We start from the raw sequence: 12,206 nt of genomic DNA on the forward strand, positions 1-12,206 counted from the left end.
ATCAAAGGCTCTCCCTTCGCCAGAGACACCGCCATGGTTTCTCTTGTGTATATTGTCTAATGAGTAGGGCTTAAACACACCATTACAAGTCGGCGCACAGATCATTACTTTGGAGCTAAACTGCCGTGACGGACGTCGCATTTCAAGTACCAATATGGACTGACTGCAGCACCGGCGCTGTTTGGAAGACACTGCGCTACTGTAGTATAAGTGGTAGAACACTTGGCAGTGGATGAAAAGTAGCCTACATTTTATTTCCCTTGCAGTCGGGGTGTAATTAAAATGTCTGAAAACTGCGCCTGTTTAAAAAGTATACAGATACTAAATAATAATCCCAATTTAAAGGCATTTGGCAGATTAATTAAATATCTGTTTTAGTCTCATGTTTTATGCCTATGGTGTCGTGATAAGCTTTGGCTGAACCCAAAGATAATCAATACATTTTTACCTTGAGCTGCTTGCGTGTCTGTTTGTGTGTGTGTAGGTGTGCGTGTGTGTGTGTGTGTGTGTGCATGTGCATGTGCGCGTGTGTGTGTGTGTGTGTGTGTGTGTGTGTGTGTGTGTGTGCATCTGTGTGCACATGTGTGTGTGCTTGTGTGTGTGTGTGTCTTTGTTTGAAGTTAAGCTCAACCTCACAATTAAAGAAACAAACAACACCCACCAAGGAGGACATGTTGATGTAAACAGATCCGTGATGTCGGGGTCAGGGTCTTTTCATAAAGCCTTTGCTTGTTCTTTGAGGCAGTTGTGGTGAAAATACTACGATTAGAGCCAAAGAAACTTCAGTGCAGAAAATCTTAGTTGGCAGACGACTGCATCGACATCTCCGCTTGAACGTCTCGACGAGGAATAATCCTGCAACAAAAGCCTCTTTCTTGAAAGAAACACAGGCTGTAGATACATAACGCTTCCATCGTCACCGGGATCGGAGGAAGGTCATACAAATCGCATCAACGGCGTCTATCGGCGGTAAGTGATCGGGTCAACAGCTCCGGAGAGTCGGACGCGAACGCGGAGTGAAGCAACAGCTGTGGAGCCTCACGCGGACGTCACCTGCGCGGGGGCTGAGAGGGTCACTGCGGCAGCTGCAGGTCTCGGGGGCTTCCTGTTGGAGCGGCGCATGGGGCTCTCGGCGCTGCAGGAGACGGCCGCTGCCCACTGTGCTGTTTGTTAGTGCAGGGCATCTGTTCTGTGTGTCAGAGAGAGAGAGAGAGAGAGAGAGAGAGAGAGAGAGAGTGCAGTAGTGAGAGAGAGTGATAGAGAGAGAGAGGGGGGGGGGGAGAGAGAGTGCAGTAGTGAGAGAGAAAGAGAGAGAGAGTGCAGTAGTGAGAGAGAGGGATAGAGAGAGAGAGAGGGAAAGAGAGTGCAGTAGTGAGAGAGAGGGATAGAGAGAGAGAGAGAGAGAGAGAGAGAGAGGGAAAGAGAGTGCAGTAGTGAGAGAGAGGGATAGAGAGAGAGAGAGAGAGAGAGGGAAAGAGAGTGCAATAGTGAGCGAGAGAGAGAGAAAGAAAGAGAGAGAGTGCAGTAGTGAGAGAGGGATAGAGAGAGAGTGCCGTAGTGAGAGAGGGATAGAGAGAGAGTGCCGTAGTGAGAGAGAGGGAGAGAGAGAGAGAGAGAGAGAGAGAGAAAGAGAGAGAGTGCAGTAGTGAGAGAGGGATAGAGAGAGGGTGCCGTAGTGAGAGAGAGGGAGAGAGAGAGAGAGAGAGAGAGAGAGAGAAAGAGAGATGCTCCTGGCACTAAACCCTTCCCCATGGCCGTGGCACCACAGCAGCAGGTCACCTCTGCAGGCCCTCTTCATAATAACAGGAACGAGAGAGAAAAAGAGGTTGGGGGGGGGGGGGGGGGGGCGTTGACAGGGACGGAGTAAAAAACGGCTGAGGTAGAAAGAGGCAGGGAGAGAGATGGAGAGAGAGCACAGCAGAAAGTTGTATTGATCAGGTACTGATTGAGTTAGAGATCCACTGATCTGATTTATTGACCGTGTATATCATCAGAGCGAGTATGTATCGGGCCGGGCTGTCATTTCAAATGGCCGTGCGTTCACAATTTTCTCCATAAACATCGATGCTGTGTTCCAGGTGGGTGCCAAGTGATGCTATATCCACAGGATGGAACAGCGAGTCTCCCTCCTGCTTAAAATCAGGAATGTGTGTCCGCCCTGTCGGACAGAGGGATGTGCAGGCATGGCGCGAGTCACCCCGGTCAGCTCTCCCCCTCGGCGGAGGACGGGGCGGACCTCGGCGTTATTCAGCCTCCCTCTCTCCGCCGTTTCGCTCGGCGGCGGGGATCGAGCGTGACCGGGCGGCGGGGGAAAAAGCGTGTGCGAGCCCGGGGGCCGCAGGAAACACCGACGTCCCAGTTTACACTCGGAGACACGTTCTGGTTTCACACCAGATACTCTTGATCCCCCATGTGGCCATTTTACTCCTCCTTCTGCCTGTCGTCAGCCCCCTCCAAGACCCGAGGATCCACCCCACTGGCCCCTCCCTCGCTGGCTCCACGCGTCTACCTCAGATCGACAGAGCGAATGTTCACGTCGTCTCCGAACGGAATATACCTCCATCTGGGAAGGGGAGAATTGTGTCATTAATTCTAAAACATTAAGTTATCGGTGTGAAAAATACCTCATTAAGCTCGAAAAACAAACACAACACCCCCTGCAGTTCGGACCGGTAATCAATGTTAATTGTCTTCTCAAAGACATTAAAGTGAACATGCACACACCCCGAGGTGACAAAGTTTTAATGACATGCACACAGCATGAACAGCGATGCTTAGAATAGCCACAAACTACAGCAAGTACTACTACAAGTACTAAAGCAAGCATTTGTTGACTGGCGCCCTTTTCCGATTAACACATGGTTGGCGCACTGAGGCACAGGGTCAGGATTGATTTCCCTTGCAATTTACACAGGTCGTCCAATTAGCAGCGCTATGACCAGAGGTCTGCATCAGAGGGGAGACGTCTTCAATGAGATCGCAGCAGAGACGGCTTCACATCACCTCTCAGTGAGTTTGTTTCAGATTGATTTACTCACAGGGAAGATTTTCTGTGCCGTCCCATAAGTGTTTTCACTCCTATTTCTGCAGCATGGCGCTTTTTAAATCGATAGCAATCCCCATTGTCCCTTCGCTATAGTCGGTGTGAAGTTGAGGATTTGCTGTATCTTCGTTTCGTCTCCGATGAATGATGGGTTAACTGAATGGTGGGCGGACTTGAATTTACACACGGCAAGGTGCGTCTCTTTGTTGAACCTTGTCACCGCAGGAGATTGTATGTCAGGCGGACTGACAGACATCTTAATTGGTCTTCCTCGCTTCACATGCAAACTTTGAAACATCGTAAAAGGATACACTGCATTTCAACATGAGTACACCCTCCCTTCATACATCTCCTCACTGTATTGTGAGCTATGGAGAGGACTAATAATCGAAACTGTTTGTTTTTTAGGCCATGTCTGTCTTCGGGCTTGAGGCTGATGACTGTCCAGACACCCAGGGGAACAATGATCGGCTTGAGTTTCAGTCACAGAACTGATAGTGGAAACTGTAACTGACATCCAGGGGGACAAGCAAGAAAGGAGTGACTGCCATCCATTCCCTCGAGTTACTGAAAGGAGTCATCGCTGTCACCTTGACCCGCCAGTAGTCTTCATGTGGACCCAAAAACAATCTTTACCAAAGAAAAGCCATGCCATACAAGCCAAATCCACATGTAGCCTACTTCTTTATGATCTAAACAAGCTCTTCAGTATCCCCCACCCCCATCCCAAACTAGAAGATATCAATTTGGTGACATAAACTGCGTGCCAAATCCTCTTTTCTCCTCCACAACAGTGTCTCGGTAGAGAATTTCAGTGAATTTCACGAGGCTGGTGTTGTGCCTGGGGACAGAGAACCTCCTTATTACTTTAACCCACACACAGAGACCACACGCCCGGTGATACGGGAATGAATTCATATAAACAATGGCCTTCAAAACGTTTTGTTGTCATCGGAGGGAGGGACTGCAGTGTTTGATTTCAACCTGGTAGGCGATCTTCCTAAAGCAGACAATTCCTATTTAACTGGATAGGCTGGTGAGACAGCCTCTGTGCAAAGTGAGAACCCATAACAATAGAAGCAATTTAAATGTGCAAAGCGAAACCACTGAAAACCGGGTATCATAAGTTATCTTCGGGCAATTGAAAGGCCAGTTCGGTGGACTCAACATTCAATTAAAATACTTTACCTTCTGTTGTCTGTGTCCAATAACGATTGGCCTTTGTGCACCCGCCACATTCATATCCATGACTCTTTAAAGCTGTAGAGATCAGCACGCATGCTCCACTTAGCCTAGCAAGACCATTCATTGGCTGCCATTTTCAATTTAAAAAGTTATATTGTCTGCAAATACGTGTAACGAGTGTAATTCCCCTTTAATTGATTATTCATCCTTTTGGTGACCTCTAACCCCCTCTCTCCTTTCAACTTCTGAGTGAAATCCAACCATCTCCCCAAATTATTCTGGGAAGCTCCCCTGGAGAGCCTGACATCTTGCCCTTTCCATATCCAGTCATATCTTGAGGTAAACATTCCGATGTACGAGGGTGTAGCATTCCAGTCTTCACGTTACATCAAAACAAATACATAAGCTAAAGAGCAATACGTGTGTGCAATTAAATATTGTACATTGTCTGGAGCTTGGCCACACAAATAAACTCTAAACTCACAGCCGCACAATTTAATGGTTTCTTTTTACAGATGTATCTCCAAGGGGGTTGCGAGTGGATTAGGAGCTGTCATGCTATCTAAGAATCATGCAACTAATTTGCAATTTAGTCGCTGGGTCAATATTTGCATTTGCTGATATTCCTTTCTCACCTCCCTCCTCCTTTGTGAGAGTGTCAGACATTGACGTCTTTGTTAGTGATGTCTCTGAATTCCATTTGGGTTCTGTCTAGGTTGAGCAGGCAGTGCTCTGGCTGGGAGGATGTTTCGTAGGGAGAAATACAGTTTTCAATTGGACAGATAGCTGATTTGGTCCTTTTCCAAATAGACATCTTTTTCATTTCTGTTGTTGCCCTTTTAAGATATCCATTTGAAGGCTATCTCAAGGATTTACATGGAAAGTCAATTTCACCTGTTTTTTACCACCACATTTAATTATTAATTTTCTCCATCCCAGGGGCGCTATATATACACTCACAGAGTGTAAAAATGCATGTGCTCTCTTGAAACATCAGAATGATGCCTTTGTGATGGATTATTTCTTCATTTATTCTGACTTCCTGTGTGTCCAAGTCTTGTAGGCTGCTCTAAGGGAGAGACCATAAACATTTTCGAAGCCATTCTGCACATTTTAACTGTCAGCCGTGTGACTGTTCCCACTTCTATTCCTGCTGCTCCAAAAATACCCTCGGCCATCAGATTCCCAGCCCCTCCGAGACCTGCTGGGGTGGCATGGAGAGGCAAGGAAACACACCATTAGATAGATTTGAGGAAGACAGATGACCAGTGTTGTGGTCCAGGCGAGAGGACGAATGCAAGGCCATACCACGTGTGTGTGTGTGTGTGTGTGTATGCGTGTGTGTGTGTGTGAGAGAGAGAGAGAGAGAGAGAGAGAGAGAGAGAGAGTGTGAGAGAGAGTGTTTGTGGGGTGGGGGGGGGGGGGCGTATTTGGGCACATAGAGATATCCGACTATCAAGGAGCCATTTGGAAGAGGCTGTCACCAGGAGAGAGTGCAACTCCCCGACAGATAGGCTAAGGGGGAAGACATTAGTGTGAGGGACAGTGCAGGGGGGCTGGGCTTGGGGCTGGAGGGAGTGATGCTCCTCTCAAATAGAACACAAGGGACGATTAATACATGACCAGAGGCTGGGGTGGGGGGTAGGGGGTGGGGGTGGGGGTGGGGGGCCCGGGTGGTCGGGGGAGTTAATGCCGCTTATCAGGATCACAGGGAGGTTGGTGGGAGGCTGTAGCCAGGCCAATTTAACACATGGCGAGACACACTCAACACCGGAATCAGCCAAAGATAGGATAGATTAACGATTTGTTCATTTGCTTCCTCCATTATCAGCACCTCCGAGCATTGTGTGACACCGGTCTGGAAATATCCTGCAGGTCTGGGGAATGTCGAGGATACTTAGCCAACAGACGCTTCCCAATAGGCCCAAATAAGCTCCTCACTCTTATAAGACAGAAGCACCAATTTACTCTGCTTGTGTCTGCCGCCTCTGCTCTGTAAATAAACTATCTTCCGCTCGCACGGTTTTTCATTCAGGAATTTCACCTCGGCCGCCTAATGAGTTTGCTAATTTGTCTCACACACTGTTTAACAAGTAACAGTCTTGTTTGTTTGATATCTCCTGTTTAGAGAGGAGTGAGTGGAAACTGGCTGATCTAAATTCTCCACACCAGCTGCTGGACTTGAAATAGAGCCTGAGCATTTCCCTTCTCCTTGTACACTCTCACCAGATTTTTGTAAAAATGCCCAGCCATAGGTCATATATCTGGGATCGCTCTGGCTGCGTTGAAAGCAGTCATTATCGGAACAAGTGATTTCTCTTTTAGGATGGTTCATGGGTCAATTGCTCTCACCCATTCTATTACATGGCAAAGCTGGCGGGATTGAAGCACCCCCCCTAACCTGAGCTACCAATTCCCACGCATTCTTCAGGCTATTGAGTCCTTTGGTGGCTCCCAGTTTGCTCTTCAGCTTTCACAGCATTGTGTTTTACTTTATTGATTCTAACGAGGCAGCAGTTTGTGTCATTTGAACAGGCGCCCTCTGTTTGTCTAGATTTATGTGCTCTGCTTTAGGTGAAAATCCCCGGCCAGTAAAATCTTGAAACCCCCCAGCTCTGATCGTATTGAATAACTGTCAGCTTTAGATTATAGACTTTATGGCTTTATTCCTCTCCAGGGCCATAAAAGTCTCATCAGACACGGCCATGGTAACGACTAATACGTACTGCCAGTAAAAAAGGGAACAAAGCTTCTCATTTGTGTGGAACAGGCACACATGCACTCAATCAGGGAGGAACAAGCAGTGGATTCCAGTGTTAACACCCCGTAACAGAAATACTTTAGCATCTCTGCCATTTCTCCAAACATAGATAGATCTTGTCTTACCATCTTCTTCTGTGAGTTCAAGTGTAAACCCATGCTTTGTCCACTAAACCTAGGTAGGTAGTACAGCATTTGGTCCATAAGTTCACTTCCATTCTAGCAGGACAAAAAGGGGTGTTGCTTTATTCATGAAAAACCAAGCTGGTCCAGCAGGATCCTGAATATGCAATGCTTATTGTTGTTAACAACTCATTGTTTGAGCTTGTCTTTCATGTGGTGTTTAATGATATACGCAGCAGCATGGAGGATTTATGAATCTGTAGCTCCCTATGGCGAGATGCAGCCTGACACTCAGACCGAATTGCTATTTTGTTTCATTATTCAGTCTGAAAGTGCTCCCACTGCAGATGGGCGTCGCTGAAAGAGTCCTCAGCGATTAGTTAACCCCTTAACCAATCACGTCACGCAGTTTAATTCCGTCATCAAATTCAAAGGACAATGATTGGTCTGGTTGGAATTCCAACTAAGAAATCATTCTGAACAAGAGCATTTCCAGACCCCGAATCGCATTTTGAAAATGAAAGTGGGCGAGTGATTCAAGGGCTGAAGTCAGGCTAGTGAGAAGCTGAGACAGACCATGTTTTATAGCTCATGATGTGTTGGATCATACTGTACAGTAAAGATGCCATGGTGGTTTAGCAGGGGTGAGGGGTCAGCCCTCTTGGCTTATTACATAATCTTGTTCCTGTCTTGGCACCTCTTCAACGACCCTCCTCTTAAGGCGTTTGTGTAAACACAGCTGCCTTGTTGACATTAACGGCTGTGCTAATTTGAACCCATCTGAGATATCGGTGGTCTTTCGTCCTGCTCCCAGCTAGAATACACATGCACCCCTTCCAAACAAACGCAAAAAGCCATTTAAATCAAACGTTACAGTGAACCAAATGTAAGATTGTCTGCTTGAAGCACAGGTGCAGTAATTCACACTGTGGTTAAGTGTCAGCAAACATGAACAAGTGCTTCTGGTAAAGAGAAGTTAACAGAGAGTTTGGTGATGTCTTTATTTGAGCACTACAGTAGTTCAACGTTTGGCCTAAAGCAATGTCTGAATACACATTTTTGTGTATCTGACCTATATAAGGTGCAACTTTGCTGTAGAAACTAACAATAGGCTATATTTTGTAAGTTTTTTTTTTTTTTTTTTTTTTGGGGGGGGGGGGGGGGGTTCTTTGAAACACAATCTAAGAAGTTTGCTTGTGTCATGTGGTCCTAGTATGTGTGTGAACCCACCCCAGGCATCAGCCCTCATTCTCAGTCATATTGATTAATAACATCCCAGGAAACCAGAGGCATTAAGCGAATTATGAGTCGGCGGGCTCCAAGGGCGGGGGGTGTAACTCTACACACTGAGGGGCCGGCTCCCACCTCTGAGCATCTCCCGTCCAGAAACAGGAAAAGCTTCCCAGTTAGGCAGAAAAACAGCCTTGATTTGAAGGCGTTCTGTATTCTCATATTTGGTTTGGACGGAGACCAGGTGATTAATGTGGCAGTAGAACTGACAGGGAGGGGATTCTGTGTTTTGTTGATGGTCTACTTCACTCCATAATCAGGTGGGGCCATGTGATTGATTCCCCCCATCGGTTTTATGCATTCCAATGTTTTTTTTTTCTGTGTTTCTTAGCGAGCTGGCGCTACTGTTTCACATTACCTGCCTTGTTAGAAAATGCCTCCCAGTCGTTGTTTTCCTTCCCTCTTCTTTCATTTTACGCAAATTGTCATCCTTCCTCTATTCTTCTCCATCTGGAATATTTTATTCAAGCTTTTTCTTGGGAAGGAATGTTGCATGTCAACCCCCCCCGCCCCCCCAATACAATAGCAATGACTCCAGTCCTGTGGAGCCTTGTGAATTCCTACACTCTCTTGTGTGGAGGTAGCATTCTCTTTCATCTGCATTCATCTGTCCATTACGGTTTGAAGTTAATCCTCTCTGTGCCCTCTGAGTCTGTTTATCAACGAAAATATTATCGCGTGTAACATGTTAGTTCTACCTGTGGAACCTCTGCTTTCTAGTACATAGCCTTGAAAGTTTTTGCATTTGGAGCAACATGTTTACAGTTCTATTCAATTCAAAGTACTACACTGACCTATTTCTGAGTACTTCATAATAGTTCTGTGGAAAATATCCTAGGAAATATAACAAATGCAGGACAAAGTGCGAAAAATAAAAGAACATCAAGCTCTCACCAGTCGAATCACACACGTTTCAGTGGTTGAATGGGATATGAGTGCCATCGGTCTCACTTCAGTGATCTTGCTAATTGGAGCGTCCCAGAGTTTCTGATGAATCCTAGCCGATAATGAATGCTAACCAGTTTGAGAATTAGCACACACATTTCAACCATTAAACTTCACAGAGGAAGTCGAGATAGAAAGTGGGAGAGAAACTGAGTGGGTTAGTGAATGAGTTAGAGTGAGAGGGGAAGAGCATTAGTTCACATTCTCTTCTCCAGAATAGCTGTTTCTTTCACAGTCAAAGCCACAGAAACAACGTCAGGCGCGGACAGTCCACAGGTGTCGGCTCCCGACCCGGGCAAATTCGAGGCTGGTATCGGATGTGATCCAAAAGTCAGCAACGTTTCTACTCGGATTAAATATTTAACGAGTTTGATGTGTGGTGGGCACGCAGATCACAGCGCTTTTTCCCCAACGTAAACAGAGACGTGGGACCAGGGTCTCTGGCGGGGGTAAACGGAGCCCAGCGCAGGGGGATCATCTGAGGGTCTCTCGGGCCCGGCGCACGGGAGACAGGAAGGAGCCCTTGACGAGGCCGGCCGTAATGACCAAACACTGCGCTGATTGGACATCTTGTATGCATTAAACCGGGTTAGATGATGCTTTGTGTCCTTCAGCCCTGGAGATCCAATAACAAAGCCAAGCTGTATGGGTAAGGTGATCCTATCACAGGGCCAGGTCTGCAGGCCACTGCCTCTGCTCCCAAAGAAACACCTCTCTGTTTGAAAGCGCTGAAAGTGGAGACCTTGGGATGCACGAACTCAACAGGCCATGAACTCACAGAGTCACAGGCAGATGCATATGGAACCAGGCACAGTCACAGATGCATTTCTAACGTCTCATAAGTTGATCAGAAAAGTATAAAGTAAATATTTCTTTACTGGATCACAAATCACAAAACAAACAAATATCTTATTTTGCTCATATCTAACTTAGTAAACAATCTGAAGTATAACATTGTGTCAGAAATCTATGATAGATGGAAAGGTAAAGGTTAAAGAATTGCATGTTCATGTGCAACGTCATCCACAGACATGGTGTAGGCCCAGCCTGAAACATGTGCTGGATGGAAGACATTCTTCTAGGGGCACAGAGCCAACCACCGTCTCAAATGCACAGTGGCTACTGAAGATGAGTCGTCAGTTTTCTGTTAAAGTATTTTCACATGACACTCCTACAACTATCTATTACATCTATCATTTCAATACCTGAAAGTGCGTGCATGTGTGTGTGTGTGTGTGTGTGTGTGTGTGTTGTGTAGTGTAGTGTTGAGTATCCAAGCATTTATTCAGGTCTGTGAATTTTCATCCGAGTCAGGAACAGACCTATTTTTAAAGCTAGAAACAACAGTGTGAATTTTATACTACAGTACTATTCCACATTCAAATTCACGTTAAACAATGACATGGATTATATTCAAACTTTTTAAAGAGGTGAGTCATTGATTCAGTCGTTCATTCATCTTTCATCATTATACTATTGTGTTTTATTTATTTAATGTCATCATATCTAGCGATTAAACTGACACCCTGAATTAGGAGCGCGGAGCGTAAATGAGACCTGGCTGGTGATGACATCCGTGGGAAAGACAAATCACTATGGTACAGTTTCCATTCAGCCACAGGGAGAAAAAAGAAACATACGTCTGGCTATTAATTATCTGGAGCAGACCAGCAGATTTGGGCGTGAGAGAAACAAAAGGTGTCTTTTCATGAGATTTGTCTCTTGGCTCTAAGCTGAATTCGTTGAGAGGATCTATTGTTTTGTTTAAAGACACAAGAGGTCCACAGAGAGCTGCACCCACCCCTTCCCTTCAAAGAACCTGAATGATAAGTACGTAGGTTTTAAAGTCAGCTTTGCCTGACCAACCGCCATCTCCCTCTTCCCACAGTACCAATGATCTCGTTCGAAAACGAGGGGAAAAACGCAGAGGTAATGAATGATACCCCACAGCGGAATGCATGGCGATAGCATTCTGTCATCTTGTGTGTGTGTGTGTGTGTGTGTGTGTGTGTGTGTGTGTGTGTGTGTGTGTGTGTGTGTGTTTGTGTGCGTGCGTGCGTGATTGAGGCAAAAAAAAAAAAAAGGAATAACTTGGCTTTTTGTTTTTTTTCTAATCCAAAACAGCTGAAAGGAGTTTTCATTCTACTCAGAGAGAACTGTTGTCACCTTCTAGACTGGAAATATTTTCCTTGGGTGGGAAGGGTTTGACGGGTGACTCTGGCTCTGTGCGTGCTGGTGTGCTGTTGATGATGGTGGGGTTCCCAGAGTGTGTGCCAATGTGCTGTTGCCCCCTTGCCCTTCTCTGAGGATGATCTCCCCCTCTCTCTCTACCCCCACACCACCACCACCACCCTCATCCATCCTCATCCTGGGACCCGGGCTCATGGCATTTCCCTCCCTCTCCAGCCAGTCGTTCTTGGCTGAATGAAAGCTGGGGGAAAAAAAATAAAGAGATCTAAATGTCAGCGGGGAGCTGAGTGCATTCCTCTCGCCGTGTCCCAAGACCGGTCACCCAGAACAACTTGTGATCCCGGGACAAAGCTGATGACAGCAGGTGGCCATATGAAGAAATTTTCCTCCCAGAATTAGATCCTGTCTCAGGGAAACTCCATTGAGTCAGGCATAATACCCCCCATCCTGCTGGGTCGAGAAGGATTTTCATTTCAATTTCTTTACACAACAATGCTTTTCATCTTGACCAGGGTGCGGTGACAGTGCACAGCTATGAAATAAATGGGCACCAGTTGAAAGGCAGAATTATCCCTTGAACCTGCAACATCGCCTGCCAGGAAACACTGTCTCCATTCATGGTCATATCTGCGCTTCACACGTGCACAAACACACCTATCAGTGCTCAAAC

The sequence above is a fragment of the Borostomias antarcticus genome (genome assembly GCF_949987555.1).
Source record: "Borostomias antarcticus genome assembly, chromosome: 6".
Classification (NCBI taxonomy): Eukaryota; Metazoa; Chordata; class Actinopteri; order Stomiiformes; family Stomiidae; genus Borostomias; species Borostomias antarcticus.